General features: G+C 39.1%; 1 long non-coding RNA gene across 1 annotated transcript in view; it reads left to right on the forward strand.

Moving 5' to 3' along the window:
• Positions 1-632: 632 nt before the first annotated feature.
• LOC135330519 (uncharacterized) overlaps positions 633-21503 on the forward strand; it is a 39253-nt gene continuing 18382 nt past the window's right edge. The window contains exons 1-2 of the long non-coding RNA XR_010392538.1: positions 633-717; positions 1597-1674. This is a non-coding gene — a long non-coding RNA (uncharacterized LOC135330519). The remainder of the gene's footprint in view (positions 718-1596; positions 1675-21503) is intronic.

Consider the following 21503-nt stretch of genomic DNA (forward strand, 5'->3'; position numbering starts at 1 on the left):
AATCTGTATTCTTCATGCCATTAATAATTTATTTTCTTAAGAAGGGAGGGGAAAAAAAGAAATTGCTCAAAGCCCTGTTAGACATAAAGAAGTGACAATGCTTCCGGAAGAAAGACTGCAGGTCAAGTTCAGACCTGGGAAAAGTGGCTGCAACTCTACTGAACAACTTCCATATTATTCACAACGTCAAAGCAGTATGTCAACTAGTCAATAATGTATTCTACTTTACCCTTCAATTAACCTTTTTATTTTTAAGCATTTAGCTTTGTAAGTCACGCAAAGGAATTTTCTGAGAAGGTAGTAAACAGTGAGTCACAAAAATCAGCAGATGGGTGATCAGGTGTTTAGTTTTATGGTTTATTATTTATTTAAAATGTTTTTGATGCATTATTGAAGCATTAACATTAATCCTTCTTTTTGGAAAGTATTAGTAGGATAACTTTTTTAAGTGTAGAGATGGTTCTCCAAGAGCTGCATATGACATCATCTAAGGTACATTACTTTCTTCAGTAATCTGGTATTTCAGTACCTCATGCCCTGGAGGTGCAGCTATTATTCCCATTATACAAGTAAGGAATTGAAGCGAAGACAGAAGTAGGGAGCAATTCAGGTACCTGAACCTACATGTCTAGTACTCTCTCAGATACTTTCAGACGCCCAAAACATCAGTATAAGACTGGCAAACAAGACACCGGACCTACAGGACATAGAAGTCAGGTAAGCTATCCTAGAGTCTCTGGAGTGGCACTAGATGCCTGTGCTTAGACAGGTTAATTGCTCCCACATAGTTAAGTGACTGCATTTAGTTATTTTCCTGATAACAGCTGATGTTCAATAACTTTGTGTGTATGTATATGTGTGTGTGTGCACGCGTGCACATGCCTGCGTGGTGCTCCCTTGCAGCAGGCATGGAGGGCATTTTAGCTTAGCTAATGGACTAGTCCAAGGTCATCCCCACAAAAACTTCATGGGAGTCAGCTAAAACATGGTAACCTGCTCAGTGGCTCACCGTTTTTAACCAGCTATGGAGAGAAAGGAAGTCAGTAACAGAACTTCGAATCCAGCCTGTTAATACCAAGGTTTATTATCCTAAATCTGGCCAATGCCTCTAGTCTGCCAAACAAAATAAATAATATATGATGACCACACTAATAAAGGCTTTGCTTACAGAGAATAACCACTCAGTCATTTAGAACTTCCTTCTTGTTTTAAGTGACATTATTATGGACTTTTTTAATATTCTAAACCTGAGAGCTGAGAGCAGAAACCTACTTTTGATTTATGGTGACAGACAGCAGGTGGTACAGACCAAATGCCTGTGTGAACTGGCAGATTCCTCCCTTTGTTTACTGTCTCTCAGTTATTTAGAGTACACGTGGTCTTGGAAACTGATACATAGATAACATACCTTTGTGTATATTTCTTCTGATGTGTTCGAGAAATTGTCTGCCCTAGAATTTATGAATAAAGATGAGTGACTGTGCAATTTCCTTTTATAAAATATGTGTCTACTGAACAAGTGGGAAAAGTAAGTAGTTACTGTTCCCTATGAATATTGTTGATCAGTTTCATGAATTATGAATGTATCCTTCCTAGGTCCAGTATCCTCTGGCATTTCTTAAGCAGTAGCTCAATATTTTCTACCACTTTGATAAATCATTCAACAGGAAAAGGGTAAGTCTTGATTCCTGAGCCACTGTTCAGAGGCATTGACTCATATGACTTGTTGAACAGCTTGCTTTTACATTCCATAGCTGAAAGTCTGACATCTACGTCTTTAAAGTCCACCAAGGTCACAGGGACATCGGAGTTGTGAAGTGTGCTTTCAGTCTCTTGGATGCTAGGAAATGGCTTGAAACTCAGAAGGAGAAATTCTGCTCCACTAGAGGCACAAATTTTTCTGATGTTTGTTATCTTTTTCTTAATAGAGATATGAGACAATAATGGTGTCCCAAGTTGCTGGTATTTCTTTCTTTAAAGAGAATTAATGGTCAGATGGTAGTTGCTGAATATCTATGATAGCAACCATTTAGTGAAAAATAATCTGGGGCTTTCTTTTCATGTACAAATCTATTCTAGATATCTCTTCTGTAAATATTGTGAGAAAGATTATGTAGGACTGTTGGCTAAATTCTGCAGTTCATAGATTATGGGTGAACTAAATAAGCTTTAGACAAAAATAGTATGCTTTCCTTTGAAAATGAATAGTTGCAAGCAATAACTGAACAGACAGATCTTTCCCACTGCTATACAGTACAACTTCTGTTTAAAAATAGAGAAATGAATTATTAACTGGTTAGATAACCGATTTTTGATAAGATTATCTTGCTTGGGTTATCTTCAAAGAAAAAAAAAAAGAAATTTGTCATTTCCAGAACAGTTTAAGCTTATATGTTTGATAGCTCCCAAAGCTATGTAAAATAACAAAATAAGCATGCTAAATATATGTTGACCTTTTAAATGAATTCTCTCTGTCCATATTGGAAATCCTTCTGATCTGTGTTTTATCTGATGCTCTAAGAAGCAAATCTAGTGTCAGAAAGATCATCTGTAGAATATTCAAGCAAATGGCATTCAAATGCAGAATCGTGAGCATTCATGGCAGACATGACTGGAAAGCTCACACTATTTCCATCAGGGAACAAGCCTTGTAACCCATACATCTATCCAAACAAATGCTTGAATATCAAACAGTTACAAAGAATTTTTGGCAGATGTGATAAAAAAATGTTCATAAAAACTCTCTAACAAATACATCTGACTAATAGAAAAGCTTTATTTCAAAATCAAGAAGAACATAATATACAATCTGCACTTCAAAACATTTATGCAATGTGTCAAGAAACAAAAATGAACTAAAATCTTTCTACTGGGACCATTCTGATAAATACGGACAGAACTGGGAACTAATGCAAGGGGTTAAAGTTAGCAAACAAAAGCTATAATTAATGGATGCAAACAGTGTGGAAGAAGATGTGCCACCTATCCTTCACCAAAAAGAATGGAAATATGAAACGAGGGGAAAGACTCTCTTACTCCTCAATGATAGAAATGAAGTCAATAACAAACTCAAATTTCCTGTAAGCCTTCACTCCATTTCTAACACTTACCCTGCGGTCAAGATATCAGACTAACTCCCCAGTGCTGGAGCTTCCGCTGTGCCCTCAAATTGTCCAGGCAGTCCTGTGAGTATCATGTATCCCACATATTTGAGAAACTATTCTATTCTACTACTGCTGATAGCTTTGTTATGATTTTGTCTTGGGGCTCATTTCCTATTTTTATATCCAGCTGGGGAAAGAGCTTGACACACACACACCTTCCCAATATGTTACACAGCTGCTTGTTAGTACACAGCAGGGAGCTGATCATACAGAATCCCAATTCTATTCTTGGCTCTCAGGGGGATGTGTGATGTGCACAGCCTGGGGACCTGAATTGTCCAAACTGATGTAGTTATCCTAAAAAGCAAGATGGAAGAGGAGATAAATTGGGGTCTGACTTATTAGCCCATCAGCTCTGAATCCTTGGTCTAACTCTGTGCAAACTCTCTGTTACATCATTTTAAGCTCACTAGCTTCCTTCTAAACTGCCTTCTGTGTTAGGTTTATGACCTCACTCAATAATAATAGCAGTGAAATAGACAGGGATTTTAACAGCAGTTAGGAGTGAGATTTGTTTTCTTTTTTCCTATTTCTGTGGAATATAAGAGTATTTGCTGAAAGCCTCTTTCTTCTTCTTTGTTTATTTGTTTGCTTGTTTTTTCCTAACACAAGATTTTCCCTCAGAACTGAATGGCATCCTTCGCATAGTGGCAGATCTATAGTGAAATTAAAATTCCACAGGTGTAGTTTGAGACTATATTTTCCTTTGTATCTGAATGTTGCAGAAAACTCTCTGCTCAGACATCACCAGGATCTGTTACTCAAGCACTGAGTACATAACAAACAAGGAGGACAAAGTGCATTAATTTTCCTTTCAAAGGAGTACAAAAGAGAAACAGTCCAATGGAAAAACCTGTCGAAAGAGCAATTCTCCTCCTCTTATTCTTCCCTTGTCAGTTCCTCAAGTCACTTGAACACATTTTGATTGTGCTCAAAGTTTTCATTCAGGAGACTTGTGTTTTGCTGTTACCACATGATTTCAAAGACTTGAATTTCTAGTTAAAACTGAATTCTGTAGCACTACTAAATGTGACACAGTCCAGTTGCACTGCACCAGTGTATTGGTCTCCGTTACTCACACAAGAGGATGGCAGAGCTGTAAGTAAGTCCAACCTGCCACTCACACAGATTATGCCTTCACACCATTTAGCAATTGCCTTATCCACAAAACCAGTAAATCATCACAGCATTTTTCAAGCCATTTTTGCCCGAAGTCTATGAAGAGGGAAGCTAAAATGTGGACATAACTTTGCTAAAAAGCACAAGAAAGTCTATCCAGAAAAAGAGGCCAGAGTGCCAAACGTACTCGGTTGATTTAATGGCTGTGTTAACTGATTTGTTTTTAAAACACAAGTGGATTAGCAGAAGCACTTGACCCTGGCCTAACTGTTCTCAATCTACACAGTAAGATCGGGATTTTAAAAAGAACCTGTGGATATGAGGGATTCATTGCATCTGCCTTTGCCATCTGAGACTAAGTGTTTGCTTAAAGTAATCATTTCCAGTCGGTGGAGACCGACAGGCACTCATGGACACTGAATCTTCCCATCACATCTATGATACTCATGCTACCCAGGAACTACTTAGTTTATTTGCTTGTTTTTGGTTTAAAGGATTTAATCAATTGCATGATGTAATTTCATGAGCAAAGAAGTGCCTTTGCTCTACATAGGAGGATATTAGCCAGCAGTTTGTGTTCCACTCCAGCTCATATATTTAAGTTTGAGGGAAGAACATCTGTTCTTTAATATCACCAGCTATTCGAAATCTCCTATACTTGCTGTTCAGAGCAAGAATGACTTGACTGATAGCCCATTAGATCAACAATGTAAGTCAATTCTACAGCTGAAAAAAATATATCTACAGTTGAAAGTAATTTCTTTATTTCCTCTTTTGAAACAGTTATCTGAACGATAAAGAAAAATAAATACCACTTACTTTCAGAGAAAATGTAACTCTACACGATCCTTTTATTGAAGCTCAAATTCCAGTGAAATTTATGTTTAACAAACAAAATTGGAAATGACAGAGGACATTAATGCAAAAGTGTTCGTAAAGCTACAAGTAAAAAGGAATGTCGAATGGTACTATCCTGGACGTCAATGCAACTGACTCAGTGAACCATGTCCTCAGTTTATTCCTCTTGTGGTAGTGGACACATAGCAACACTGAAGAAGGCATCTTTCAATTCAGACATGAGAGCAAGGTTCTAGCTGTCGCTTTTTGGGCATTTTGTTCATGTGTAATTCTACAATGAACATCAATCAAGTCATTTTTTCTTTAGGAAGCACTTTCTATGCAAAACACATCACAAAGTGTCAGAGAATGAAAGAGAGGGAACAAGAATATTGATGACAAATTAAACAGTCAGAAGAGTGTCGAGTAGTGTGAGAAAGCATTGAAATACCTAGCTGAAAACAGAGGTCTTTAATTTTAATTTAACTGCTGGGAGACATGTAGCAGGGAGAACAGAAGGGCACTGAGTTGTTCAGGTGTACTTCTGTGGTTACGAATCCAGGTTACAGGACTGGAGAAGGAGCCTCCCTGCATTTGGGCTCATGTGAGAAGGGCACAGAAGATGCACTTGGAGAAGCAATTTTGAATTCTGCTGGTGGCGTGAGCACAAATGCATGAAACGAATGAGAGATCAGAGCCATGCCCCAAAGGAACTGGAGAGCACAGGGCTTGTAAAATGTTCTCTTCCGTCTATTCTCCTCCTTCGTTGTTTATCGGTGTCTCCGGCCACAGTGCGTAGTTGATGTCCAAATGTGGTAAAATGGCACTGTGTGCTTTGCCTGTTCCAGCATCCTGAAAAGCAGGTGAATGGCTATTGAATGGCTATCCCTTTCTTTATTCCCCCATTTTGACACAACAGTAACCCTTCTGCCCTTCTTTCTCCTCCCTCTTCTTCTTCCCAGCAAACACTGAGCACCTACTGCTGATCAAATACTTTACAGAAAACATGGAGAAGTTGTAGGCTGGAGGAAAAGGCAAATTGTATGGCATAGCTTTGAAGCAACCAACTTGCTATATATGTGCAGTAGCTCTTCGAGCAGCTTGCTCTTTGTCTGAGCGAGGACAACCTGGGAAAGATGGTAGCAGGAGTTAGCTGCCACCAGTAGTGCTCCTAATGTACCGTGTGTTTTATGGGACATGGGCAGAAACTGCCTTAAAAGAGCTTTCTCATAGGGAAAATGAGTGTCCAGACTCTCTGGGAAATATACAGACTGATTCAGACCATTTGGGTCATGATCACAGGCAGAAATATACAAAAAAATCAGTAGAATCTAATTCACAAAAATCTGTTTTTTTGTTTAAATAATAGCTTTTTCAGACTTCTTGGTGCTGTCACTCTGAATTCCTGCATGAAATGAGCCCAAACTCTGTACAAAAACAAAACAACCAAAACCCAATCTATACCCCCTACACATTTCTGCAAGTAAATTCATGTCTGAGAGCATTTGGGGATGTCAAACCCTACTAAAAGAGAAAGCGGTTCCCAAGCAAATAAAGTACATTTTTTAACAAGGTGAATGATTGGCTAAGGAAAGCAATGAGCCTGTTAATTTCTGAAATCCTAAAGTCATGACTGAATTGGAAACTTGTTTTCTTCCCTACACTGGAATGAAAGAAGACTTCTTAACTAAGTTGTGTAAAAGACTCAGTCAAAAGGAGCAGCCCTTTTTTTCCTTTTTTTACCTGTGTCTTTCTCATTCTCTCTCTCTCTCTTTTGCTTTCTCTCTCTCTTTTGCTTTCCACTGGGTTCTAAGTGGACCTCAGAAACCTTGCTGTCAAAACTGTTGTCAAAATTCATATCCCTCTGTAAAATATTTTGGCTCACTGAAGTCTCATTGAAATGTTCATCCCATTCAATTTTAAGAATAGGACACCGCAGCTCTTGTTTCTCATAAAAGAAACCTACACATCTCATTAGGAAATTTGTCAAAAAATTACTGATGACTGCTGGCAGTGCTTCAAAGTGCCACATCACTCACGTGGCACTCATCCGTAGCACATTCCTGCTTAAAGCTAAAATGAAGTCCCACATTTATCATTATTTTTCTGCAGGGCTACATGCAGTTAGTCATACATGCAGTAGCCCTAGAGCTGATGTTTGATGCACGGTTGGGTGCAGGCACGTGTTAGCCATGGGATCTCTTCCTTCCAGGCATTTCATGGGATCTCTTCCTTCCAGGCATTTCATGGCTCTTACTGGTAAATAGCACAGCCTAAAATCCTTCCCTCTGCTACAACACACACAGGCATATGTGCAGCCATGCACTCATGCTCGTACCCTACTGCCTGGATCCTGAGTTTGTAACCACTACGCCCTTTGTATCATTACTGTTATCAATAGTTGAGTTCAATAAAAAATTCTCTCTGCATGAGAAGTTACTCTGAGCCTGAAGAAAATGGGTCAAATTATAGTTTCAATTAGGAAGTATTGAAGAAATATTTCTTAACCTGTTCAAACTGAGAATTTTAACCAAAATCACTCTTTCCCATAAGCACATGCAGTTTCAAAAATTTATGAAAAAAAAAATCCAGCCCATAAAGTTCTAACTCTAGTCTTAAGCACAGATTTTAACGAAGCAATCAGTGATTGTGGCCTGCACATCGCAGTTCCTCAGGTCTGACCTGTACTTCTAGATCAGAATCAGGAGAGGTGCAGGAGAAGTTTATTCTCCCCTTATAATTCTTTTTAAGGATGACACATTATATATTTGGAGATTTTGTTATTTGGATAAAATATAATTGGCAATGTCAGTAATGCATGCTCTTTTCTCTCAAATATGTCACAGGTGAATACTCTCTTTTTGTCACCATGATACAAAAATTGTGTCCTTTGAGTACAGAGTACGAACCTTTGAAGCAGCTACTTTGTCTACACGCAGCTATTACATATGTTATACGATAGTGTACATAGTTCAAGCTTAATTTGGTGGAGCACCTGGACAACAAGATTATTTGGCAGGGAAGTTCAAGGCAGAGACAAACATCCCCTTACAGAACTACCTATGGTACTTGACAATGCCACTCTCACAGGACAATGACAATGACAATGCCGTTCTGAACATGACAGCTTCTCATCTGGGCACTCCCTCACCCACTGCAGAACTGTCAGCTGTCACCTCAGACCACCTCCATTGGCTGGCCAAGGCAAACCCAGACTACTGTTCAAAGAGATGAATGAGAATTTACACACCACTTTCCCTTGACTGAGCTATCTGAGCACAACCTTCAGCCAGCGCAACCAGACTCAGAAGAGGGTGTGTCTCTGTGGATTAAGGACAGTAAACTTTGCCAGGCTAGGAAGATGAGGAAACCAGTCAATCTCCTTTCTTCCACTGGGGACAAAAAATGTCAGAAAATCTTGCTCCAGCTCACTGATTGATTAATAGGAATATATGTTATGAATGCAAGTTTTAAAACCACATGCAAGTTCCCTTTTCACACTCCACTTCAGGTCTGAAAAGCATCTTTTTAGTACAGCATGCCTTCGGCAGAGCTCTTAACTGTAGAAGCTGTGTAATTCGGCAGAACCTTTTTCATCAGTATAGCTACACCATGGCTGGAAATGTCATGAGCAGGCAAAAGCAGGCTTCTCTCAGCATACTTGCGTGTGCACCCAGGGTTTTACCAGGATAATTAAGTGCATTTTAGGCTGTGGGGCTTCTTCTGCTCTGCTATCTGAGTGATGTGATTTTGTTCTTAGCCTTTCTGTGGTGACCATCACACCCACTGATGGAGGGGGCAGTCGGGTTTGGCATGGAAAGGCTGCAGTGATTCTTCCTGCTGTCCCAAGGCTGCCCACAGCATCCCACTTCCACCCTGGGCTGCAGGGACGCCTCAGCTGCTGAGCTGCAGTAGGGTTTGCAGCACAACATGCAGAGATAACCCCCACCCAGTTCTGGTTTCCTCGACGGTAAATTATGGTGCTCCAATAGCTACAGTTTAAAAGGGCTGAGTTGCCTCTGTTGTGAGGGTGGGGGGAGAGTCAGACTCCTTAAAGGGAGGGACGAGACCCTTGATTCTCGTGAGAATTCACTGGGATGTAGATTCCTAATTCATTCGGGCACTTTTGAACTTTTTAACCTGCATGCCCAAACCAAACCAAATTTTTTCTGCTCCCAGCAGAAAAAAATGAATTTCAACAGAGCTTGAAACCAGCCTGTGTCAGAGAGGCATTCAGTTGATTTTAGTGCATATACCTGCTTAAATACAAAGGATCTCTGATATATGGTTGAAATGTGTACCAGCAAGAGCCCCGTAGTCTTTGGACAGGAGAGGCTGTGAAGCCCCGAGACAGCGTGGAAGCTGGCTGACCTCTCGCTCCTTTTGAGCTGGTCCTTGGATGTGCCGCGACTGCAGCACTGTTATTCAGGCTGCTCTGTGCTTCTGTGCTGAAGATTTTTCCCAGGATGTGTCAGTTCCACGAACAGAGACATTCAGCAAAATGAGGACAAGTGTCACCAGTATTTAGCATTAGCAATGCAAGGAATGCCATAAAATTCAATATTCTAGCACATAGCAACACAACTAGATAGCTGGTCTATAACTGCCTTTTATTTGTCATACTGATTAGCTGAAATAGCTTCTCCACATCACTAATACATATTTAGCTGAAAATATCATGAGAGATCCAAAGCCTCAGTCTAGAATAAAATTTTATATATTGTGATAGACAGAACAAGGATAAGCCGTGGCATACTCATCCACATCTTAATCAAGCTCTGGATTAAACGGGAGGCTTAATCTTATTACTGTAGTCATCTATTTGTAATTTCGGTAGGAAAGAGAAAGCAACAGAGAGGTTTTCAATAACCTTTCTCTTGTTTCTCAATACCAGAAGTCCCGCCAACAAAGCTGAGGCTTTTATGCAGGTTGTGTTTGCTGTGCATATTTTCCAAACAAGTGGGCTTGGGAGCTAGAGGGATCTGGGTCAGCTGAGACGCTGCAGTCCTTAATGGGGGTTCTTTATGCAAATATCCTTCAAAATCTGGACACTCAAAAACTCAGCTGCATTTTCAGGTTTATATACTCTTCTTTTTCTTTCCCTATCTTTTTAACAACATTTATTACTACCTTCCTCTGGAGGTTTCTTAAGAGGGAGGCAGAAGTATTTTACTCTTCAAAAGAAATAGGTTGGAAAATTCAATAGTGCTTCATGTCTCTTGCCAAGCACAGTAATTACACAAGCTACAGCAAATATTTAAAGAAAAGAAACATTTTTTTTTTCTCATTGCTGGATTTGTTGATAATAATAAAAGGGTAAGGAGATATGAAAAAGCTTGAAATGAGAAATATGGATGGGGAAATTGAAAAATGAATTAGCACACAATTGTCTTCCCAAAGGATGTCTCCTTTATTTAAAGACATATTCTTCCAGTTTTTTGGGAAAGATTTTTTATATATAAATAAGGTTGAAATATTTTTATTTTATTCTTTTTACCTAAAAACCACAAAACATAAAAATGATGTTGGAGCTGAGGGAATGTCCTGGTTGTTGCAGTCAGTCTTAGTTCCCAAGAAACAGGAATATCTTTCATGAATTACCCTTTGTAAATAAGAGGAATGTAATTTAAATTGTATTTTTAATTACTTCTATTTAAAAATGTCTCCCAGGCACTAGCAGAAAGTTATCCAGCATTTTGGAAAGTGAGAATACAAACTGATTGTATTGAGGATGGATTTGCATTATTTTTTACTTTTTGATATGTTATTGTCTATTCGCCCTCAAAGAATGCTCCTTTGCTGGGGAGCAGTATAATGTGTTTATTCTTAACTGAAGGCATTAGGTCAGAAAACAGCTTAAGCTCAATGCATCCCCTGTTCCCCCTCTCTACATTTCCAGATCGCTGCTTGTAACGGGGTTGCCAGTGTTTGAATTACCTGTAGGCAGCCCACTTCCAGGGGGACCTTAAATCCTGCCCTCTTCTGCGGCAGGACAAAGCTGAGACCTGTTGGTCTGGGACTAAGGTTGCCGCAAGGACAGATGAGACACACAGAGGTGGAAAGGGCAGTCTCAGTGCGGCATCCCGTCTGCACTGGGGTATTCGTCCCCTGAGCCTGTACTAGGTGCCGACCCCTGTCCAGTCTCTAGCGCTGGAGTCCCCTCAACTATGGCAAAGCCCTGAAGCTGCGCAAGAACTCTACATTTCAGAAATGTCCTCAAGTGAGGACAAAAGTCCTTAAAAGGAGTATAGGTGCTGCCACCTCTATTTTCCTCCCTACCTCTCTATATCTAAGCTTGGTATTGATATTATGGAATTCCACTTGTGTGAGGTGACAGATTACCTGGGAAAGGAAACCCAGAGGTGTGTTGGTCTCTTTTTTGATGAACCTGTAGGTACTTTAGTCCTCTGAGCACCCCCCTAGACTTCATTTAACAGCTTCTTCATCAATGTTTCATTGACCTCACTTAAAGTCCTCTCTAATTGGCATAGATATTAGAACATTTTTCCTAATGCTTGCTTTTAATATCTCTCTTTTCCTCGTTTTAGACCATTACTCCTGTTTTAACCACCTTAAATATTTCCCCACACTCTTTCATATTATTTCCTCTGAATATATTTTCTCGTCAGCAGTTATCATAGCCCTTTGCTCTTATCTTTTCTGTGAGTAGCATTAAGTTTCCAATGCAAAGGGATAATCAGAGATTCTCTGTCTCAATGTAATTTACCTCTGCATGAGAATGGCCTTCTTTAATCTCTGGCAATATGCATCTTATTTCATTTTTATATGAAACGTCTTAAGTAGAAAACACAAAAGATCCACAACTGATTTTTTTAACATTCAATATGTGTCCATTTAAAAAAAAATCAAAGAAATCCAAATCTGTGGCTGCTCAATCTTTAGTTTGCATTAAGAAGAGTGTGGCAGTTAATAAAAACAGACACATAATTGTGTTCTGCTACAAAAAGAACTAACACATCAGCTGAGCATCTATACAGGCTGGAAGCTGTAAAACTGCAGCCACCAGTGGGGTCATTCACTCAAATGAAAAAAAAAAAAAAAAAAGTAAAAGAGATTTGCAATCCAGGAGTCTCACAGATACCAGGTTATTTCTCTTCACAAGACTGTAAATCTGTATCAGAGATCAGAATCTGTGTCTCAGGAAACATAGCTGGGGCTAAGAGCCACAGACTCCCTTTCTGTAGCATAACACAACTAATCAAGGATGAGTGCAGTTCTCATTGCTGTCAGACATGTAGGCGATTTTCACCCTTAATACTAGGCAATTTCAATAGTCACCTTTTTTTTGTATGTGCCCAACATTCAGAAGTCTCATAGATCACACAGATAAAGTAATTGGTCTAACTCTGACAGAAGAGCTATCTTTCACTTCAGTGAGATTTGTAGGTACAGCTAAGCCTCTTTTTTTTTGCCATTCTTTCAAGGTAATTATTAGTAGGAAAAAAAAAAAAAGGTGGAGAGGGTGGGAGGACTTAGTTGCATGTAGAAATTGAGTCCTTTTTTAGCTTTCTGCAAGGTGCAGAACTCAGAGTGCAGTCCTCTGCTTCGTATCTGGACACTGCTTGTTCTGTCCAAAGCAATTACTGTTTTAAGTTTCAACAGAAAAATGCATACAAGCTTGTAATTATCAGATATTCAGATATTCAGCCGGTCAGTTGTTGCTTTTCCTTTTTTTTTTTTTTTTTTTGCTTTTCTGAATCTTCAAAAACTGATAGCAAATGAAAAGCAACTTATTCTTTTTGTCTCCTAAAAAGCCAAGTGTCTTCTGATCCTTAGTTAATTCTTTCTTCACAACAACCCAGTGCAGTTGGAAACACTACCTTTTTCTGGGTGTGGAGCTGCGATTCGGTGGGTGAAATCTCTTGCCCACTGTCGCTTGGTCGCAATACACCAGGCCACGTCGAACACAAGCGCAGTCTTGCATTCAAGGGTTGTGTCTCAGACTCTGTTTGCTTCCTCGAGACAGAATTTAGCATGCCAGAAAAAGATCAGTGGGAGCGGGATGGTGCTGCCCCTCAAAGATCCTGCTGCATTTTATTTGTCAGCTGTAATTTTCTTCTCTGCAAGGCGGAAGCACGGGGTCTTGGTGGCACCCCATGGCATGGGGTGGGCATACACTGTGGCAGCTTCCACAGTCCTATCTTTTAGGAAGGCATCCTGGAATGAGGCCGGGGAGTGCACCATGCAATAGGTGCTATAAGGTGTTTGTATCTGCCAGTAATTGAAACTGGCTACAGTGCCCATTAGGGCCTAAATAAGGAGGAAGAGAATGATCATCAGGACATTTAGAATTGATGGACTTGCATTAAGTGTTATAAAGTAATTCTAATTATAAATCATTTTAGATCTTCTATCAATCATCCTTCTCTTGTTCACCTTTTCTGTTCTGATCCCCACACACACTCATCATACGGTCTGAACCAGCTCCCTTGCCATTTCTGCTGCACACTACCGACTCCTGATATTGAGCGTGCACCTTATGAGGAGACAAACCACAACACTAAATGCAGCACAGCTTGGAATAAATAGCCAGGTTATTCAAGGACTCTGAGACACACTCGTCTTTTGAATTCTCTGTGTGTGTGGTTCTACTGCACTTGTCCATTAATGAATGAGAAAACTGCATTTCAGAAAAAAACATTTTCTAATTAAAATTCATTTACTGGTGGAATGGGGTGCTTTAGACAGCTTTCAAGGTATGAACTTTGTGTATGTTGATGTGCATGTGAATAAGCAGAATTGTAAGAAATCCTGTGATTCCACATGGTCTTTTGATCCAAAATGGAAAAAAAAAAGAAGCAAAAAATCAATCATCGAGAAAAAATATAAAAAGACCTTTTCAGGAACAAAAGTATTTTCACAATAAAAGCTAAGTATTCTGATTTATATTTTAAACTTTTTAAAGCTTTTTAATATTTTATATTTTTTAATTTAACTGGTCTTCCTGAATCAAAACACAAAATTCCACAGGAAAAAGTGAAAAGAGGAAGTTTCTGATTTTCATAAAAATGTTTTAAGGTCACTTTTTAAAGAACTTTTAGATATTTATAGAAGCATCTAAATATACTTAGATACTGATTTAGAAAATTATTAAAAGAGCTTTGCTAAACATTTTCTGTCTAGCTGTGCTCCTAAGACCTACCACTAGCAAGCAGCAGGATTTCTCTGAAAAACAGACAAAGCCTCTGGGAGAAGGACTGAGACCAGCTCTGTGCTTCACACTGGCCACTGAGCAGTCACTGAACAGCAGTGGCTTTCAACAGATCCAGAGCCCAGTGAAGCTTATGAAAAGCTGCCCAGTTTATTTCAGCTGACTTTGATCAGAACACATGCTCCAAGGCAAAAATAAACAATGGGTAAAATTAAAGAATAAAAATGTAAGAAAGACTTGTAAAAGACTGCCATTTTGCACCTTTGACAAAGTAGTCAGAGCTTAAAGAGTTTCCATATTCCCTCAGAAAATAATTCATGCCAAAGTTTCAGTGTAAAAGATGATCCGATAAATCAAAAATTTCCATGGCCAGTATCAAAAAGAAAAGATATCTTCACTAAGGTCACTTTGACCAAAATCTAAATATTTAGTTTTGAGTCAGCTTAGCAATACAATGAGCTTGCTGGTGAAGATCTGTTCTGGTTCCCTAACTCTTCCTCAGTTTTCCTCTGGTACTAAGAAACACTCTGATCTCCCTCCTACCAAATATCCATTAAACACAGGGGATGCCACAGGATTTCAGATGTACATTTTCCCTTCTGTTAACAGGCAGGAGGAAAAAAAAGTGCTCTGAATTTTCTTATTGAAAATCAGATATAAATTAATACAGGCTAGATATTATTATTAGATTATTTATGATAATGATGATAGAAGCATAGGACTAGGATGAACTTCCCTGTTACTTGGTACAGTGACTTGCTGTTCCAGTCACCACATCAAACGATCTCTGACCTGAACATCCTGAGCCATCCTAGGAGCAGCTAGTTTCTTTTAGCCCTCTGTAGAAGTGATGGTGAAGTGCTGTATTACACTAAATCCCATCGTGTTCTCTCTGAGCTGAGGAGACTCCCTGGGCCAATCTAAACAAGTCATACCAACTTCTGTAGTTGGTGGTACCTGAGGGTAGCGTGGCTTGATTTTATGTTCAATGGCCTCTGGCTCTAACCTGCAGGAGCAGGTACTCCTCTGTTCACAGATGAGGTGACTACTGGGGCACCTTTCAGCGAAAATCAAGAGTACAGCCTGGTCTTGGGCCTCTGAAGCTGGCACCTTAACACCTCTGGCATCACATGTCCTTCACTGAATGACCATCATTATCTTTTTTCCCTTAAAAAAATGAGAAATTGCAACCTTTTCAGTGCTTTGGGAACTTTCACTGTGTATATATGGATTTCATTACTGTGCTTGGGCCATTGTGGGAAAATCCACTGTGAGATAGCCTTTGATGTTGTCCTTCCTTAAACGTGCAATGACATACCAGTATTATTGTGGCAACCCATAACACCAGCAATGTAGAAATGCTGGATGAGTCATCAGGGCCCACTAATACATTTTCCAGATGTCTTTCTCACTCACCTTCTGTCTTTGTTTCTCCTGTTTTCTTTTCAGGATCTAAAAAAAAGGAGTATTATTACATATGACATACTCTACTTAGAAGAGCTCACAGAAGTCGTATAAAAGCTTGAAACTGAGGGACGATTCCCTTACAGTGCAAGTGATAGCGCTAGCCTGCCCCAGGCTGTATCATGGAAACGGGAGAAATGAGGAAGTGTGAGGACCACTTTCATCCCAAGCTGCAGCTGTGCAGAGGCTCTCTCAGAGCGAGCTTGCCAGGAGCCAAGGGGTGGTTCACTTTCAGACAGGCTTGGTAACAAGTGAAAAATCAAAACTGCTCCTTATGGTACTGCTTGGTAACTGATGTGCTATGCCAAAACCTGCTTCTGTCCCCTTCTAAAGAAAATAGTAAGTGAATTTCACATCTAAAACCATCCATCACCATGCTGTAGCAATGACCAGGATGTAACTAACCCATATCTGATTTTAGACAGTGATTAATAATAAATGCTTTAGGTAAACTGAACATCTGATTAGAGATTTAGTAAGCTGGACTGTGTGTCCAAATCCTTGTGTGTTTAATAGTCATCAGCTGGTCTGTTCTGAATTAGCCTAACAGCCTTTTGTTATGCAATGGTATCTTCATGGGTTTCTTTTTCCTGCCCCAGTGAAGTTGAGTCTATATTGGTCTCATCCCTAAGTGTCACTCTTCAGCGTGGAGGCAAGAAACTAATTTGTTTCTGTTTCAAGGAGGGGAACAATCCCAGAAGTGGGAATGATGAGACAGACTGGAAGCTGCTGCTGCATCCATACCAGGTCTAGTGATCCTGGCACAGAATTGCAGGGCAAACACTGCTTATTCCTATCTACCTAGGAGAAAAGTGGAACTTGTGCCCAGCAGCACAAGGCTGGAGCTAAGTCTTCGTTTTCAAGTCAATTTTCTATGAGATAGCAGTGTACAGGACCTCAACTCATTCTTAATGAGCAATCAGCTGGGCTGGGGAGTCTGTGAGAACAAGCCAATTTGTGAGAATTCCACTAACTTCATATTTTCTCTGACTAAAAATACACCTTAGAAGAGATTTTCTCTGATCAAACTAGCTTTCCATCTGAACAGAAGTGGGAAAAGGTCATATGAATAAGAACAGTAGCAGTAGTTAGTCCTTTCATAAACTCAAAAAAAAAAATGCCTTTGGTTATTATCAAATTTTGTGCAAACAATTAGCTTAGAATTTCTTCTTTCTGAAGGTAACTTAATAGAGAAGGAGGAATTCTTGTTATACATCTTCAATTTGCAGTAATCATTGTGGTTACTGAGCAACAACAATAGAATTTGCAAAGCAGCCCATATATTACACAGCGGTGGACTGAGAAGTGGGAGGAAAATGACACCTGGCTGTTTATATTTATACATTTTATATATATATATATAAAATAAATATTTTATATATTTATATATGTATAATGTATCTAAACCTCTCACAAATATTGGTCTCCTGTTTTCTTTGAACCTTTTTCCTTCCTTATATTAAGGCACTGCTTTTGCATTTGGAGGCTGACTTCAGATTTAATGACCAAGCAGACTGATGGGGATGGCTCTGGGTAAATGTAGCAGCTTCTTTATTTCTCTTTTTTATTTTAATTTAATCTTTTGTATACCCTTGAATAATTTTCTATTTGCCTAACCAGCCCATATTTTTGGCTTATAATTAGTCAATTTAGTTAATTACATAAGATAAATTGTATCACAGAAGATAAATTGTATTTCTTTGTCAGGGAAATCAGAACCATTTGGGCAGTGGACTGAGACCTGTTATTTTTTAAAATACTAGAATCTTATCTGTTTGAGGCTACCTGAAAATCACATCTTACATATCTTACTGTAATATCATTGCAGACAACAGGAAGGTTATATTTGTATGTGTGCAGATCTCTTTATTTCCCTGACAGAGAAGGATTCCACTTCCACTTTTCAGCACACAGCCAACTCCTTTCTTAAGATATTTATTTTTATCTGAGCACAATTATGCCACTGCTTTTGAAAACTCCACCCTGAACATAAGTATTAAATAAAACATGAGTATTAAATATAGTATTAAAAGGAACATGAAGGGTAAGGATAAGTGCTTTAGATTCCCTAATCTAAATAAATACAGACCAGGGGTATCTTTTTTTTTTTTCCTGCAGCTGAGAAACCTGAATATCGTAACCCTCAATTTTCCCTGCATTTCTGTGTGCTTTGACCGCCTCCTGAAGGAAACATCATTTCAAGATCCACACAGTATCACTTCATCACTTAAGATTTTTTTTCTCACATTGGCTTATTTTGAGAATCAGACTAGCTTAATAGAATGGATTTTAATGAGTTTTCCTCATTTTATCATAGACATGCCTGTGGACAACATTTCTGTATCTATATTCTTCATGAAATCACAAAGAAGTGTGGGATCTGCTTAACCATCTGTTAAAATTTGTTTAATTTAAAGGAAGACAGCTAGACTGCAATAAAATCATAGAGGATAGGAAAAAGTAATGGAGACATCTGAAAGCTTGCTTATACTATACACACTGAACTTCACCTGGTGTTAAAGGTTACAGCTTTATTATAATATATACAAATAACATTCAAAAAAATCAGTGCATATGAGGCAGTTATTTGATGAGTTACTTGGTTGTCAGAGATCATCTTTTTCTTCTGTGTTTGTATAGTGTCTTGCACAGTGGGTTCCTCTGCATTTCAAGAAAGCCAGTGCTGGCCACAGGACAGTGTTGTCCATCTCCATTGGGAGATCTTCCAGCAGCTCAATTGCAGCCACAAAAAAACAAGCAATAAGTATATACTAAAAATCAAGCCAGACATTTTCTCTTCTTTCCTGCTTACTGTGGATTTCCTTCAATAGATTACATTGATTAGAGGCTGAGAGATATTGCTCTTTTTTCCCTATGGCATCAATTATAATTACAGGTTGCTTTTAGAGCTTTCCAGAGCCTGTTTCTGTGCTCTCCATAATCTCTCCTAGTAAGACATGGACCTTTCATTGGATGACAAAACTTCCATTACTCACAAGTTAAGCTCTCAAGTAAGAAACTCCAACTTTCTCCCATACTGCCTAGCACATCTGGAAAGAATATATAAAGTAGCTGCATAGCTGTTTCATTACCAGGTTTCAAATTCTTCCTTAAATTTATCTTTGCTATGGGGCCTACAAAACACCTCCAAACAGGACAAGAGTTAGTCCTCAGGTACACTAAGCATTGTGGTTAACCATGCTAGTCTTGCTGTCACTCCTTTCTCCTGAGCTGCCTCTCTCATCTGGCCTAATCTTTGTTTGCAAGTGCTTTTCAATGGGGACTTTGTGTTTTTTATGTATTTGCACAGCAGTTGGAAAAATAGGGTCCAGGTCTGCAACTATGTTCGAATGGGATTCATCTAATCAAGTACATGTTCCTGCAGTGGAGACATCTACATCTGAGGCAGTAACTCAGGCTTCTCTTACACTTAGTACAGAGAAATAGACTCTCTGGGAGTTTATGACCCAAGAATGTGTGTTTTGTAGTCAATTCATGATGCAAATAATTATGAAATCAAGCAGCACAGGCACCCACTTGAAATAAACTATGACTTCTGGGGTCAACCAGTGCAGCTCCCTCTAGCACAGACAGCCCCTTCCTCTTAGCCCTGGCTTTCTCACACTGGATTTGTACAGGTTTTACCACTCTTTAGTATGTACTAGATTCAACCAAGTGACTGAGTCTAGCCTCTAAAAATTATGCATCTAAGTCTGGACTTGTCACCTAAGGATCTGAGACCCTCAGTGTTTTGGGGTGTGAGAGACACTGAGAAAGCTCAGACAATTATCTCTCTGGAGGAGTCATTACTGCCATTTACTACTAAGTAAGTATGATAATCCATCCTTCTTGACTTCAGACACTAAGCTGAGTTAGCATTGTGGGTGCTCTAGTGTCTTCCTAAAATCAATCAAAAGACTGCCTATCAGGAGACAGGAAATTCCAAAGGATAGCTGAGTTCACAGGAGCTGAACAGACCTCTGAAGATGTCTAATGTCTCCAACTGACAAAGGAATGAGCTCCTTTAGGCTCCTTTAGGCAGAATTTAGGCAATTCTGTTCAGTGTCTGAACTGAGGCAGGAAGAATCTGGTCAAGGATGCAATCATCATAAACAGCTTAAAATCTATTTATGCTTTAATTCAACAAATTCAGACCTGACATGGAGAAGTGTATCTCTGCACAATTATTCCTCCTTGAAGACTACACTTATTTCTGGGATGTTCAGTATCACATTTGTCAGAATACTCCCCCCTCTTTATTGCTCCCTGATTATGTTAATTTCTAATAATAATAACACAATTTTCCTATTAACATCTATTTTGGTAATAACAGCCATACCAGATGTTGCTTTATTTTCTCCCTATTTTGTCAGGGCTTTTAGCTGCGAGTTAGCACCTCCTACAGTTTGCAGATATACACTTCTTTAGTCTGACTGTTAAGCCTGAATCCGTTCAAAATTGCTCCTCACTGGGATTAAGATCAATTCCACATATAATCCTATCCTATCTAGAAAAAAAATGATACTTCTCAAATGCATAAAGTTTTACTTTTAAAGTCATTTCCAAGTTTATCTCCTTGCTACTGAGCATAGCAGGAAGACTGCTACCTTTTATGGACAAAGTGACTTGTCAGGATCTCTCTTTCCTGTGAGGTTTATTCCCTCCAGGAATGCTGTCCTTTCAGATTTCCTTCAAACCAAACCTGGACTGCATTATTAATTTCAATTTCTAAAGGGAAGGTTTGGAAGCTTTCAGTGTCACTTCTTCCCAAAACATGGACAATTTAATCCTTGCCTTTTTGCTTCTTGGTCCCCACTGGGCCAGAAAAGCAGGGGCCATTAATGAGGGAACCAGTTGTAGCAAAAAGGATTATTTTAAATGGAAATATTGTACCATCCTGAAGGAAGTAGCAGCATGTACTATGCTGACATCCAGGAGTTCTTAGTTTGTATCCTGGCTGGCCAGTAAGCTTTTAATCAATTTGTTTCATCATCAAATATTGTTTTTTTCCCCTCCTACAATCTTTTTCTAGCAGTATATTTGTCAGAGAAAGGACTGTCTGCATGGCACCCACGTGGCAGGGCATGGATCACACTGGGCTTCCCACTTGCTAGTGTAAAACAAATAAAAATATGTGAGAGCAGTCCATAATTGTCTTCATTTCAACATATGTCATTCAGAAATGTTGTAGCATATTCAAATGCCATTGCAAGGACTTAAGGAGTTCTTCATGCAATCAAATATTCAAGTGATGGTTTCATCCTCTGGAAGAGTTTGAAACTGGTGTTTTGTTTCTCATTAGCAGTAGACAGATTACATTTATTTTAGAACTTGGATTTCTGCCATTCCATTACCCTGCATTTCTCCCTGGATCTGGCTGCAGAAATGTGTGTAAGGTCCAAATACCTGCTGTTACGTTTATAGATACTAACAAAATTTGGAGCATACACAGTGATAACTACCAGGTGAAAATTAAACCAAATCACATGTTCATAGGTATTCTTACTTCATTTATTATGAAATGAAATATCTCACTAGCTAGGTTAACTAGGTGAAGCACATTCCTTGGGTTCAATTTCAATTGTGTTTTGAGTGAAATTGCAAAAAAAATGAGTTTGCTGGCATGTGGATATCAAACCAACTCAGAATTGCAATGAGCATAAAGTAAAGCAGCCTAGCTGTGAGAAGCTACCAGTACCTGGATCTGCCCTGAAAATGTGCAGCTGTAGGTGAATAGTGTATGACTT

Source organism: Dromaius novaehollandiae, chromosome 1 (assembly GCF_036370855.1).
Source record: "Dromaius novaehollandiae isolate bDroNov1 chromosome 1, bDroNov1.hap1, whole genome shotgun sequence".
Lineage (NCBI taxonomy): Eukaryota > Metazoa > Chordata > Aves > Casuariiformes > Dromaiidae > Dromaius > Dromaius novaehollandiae.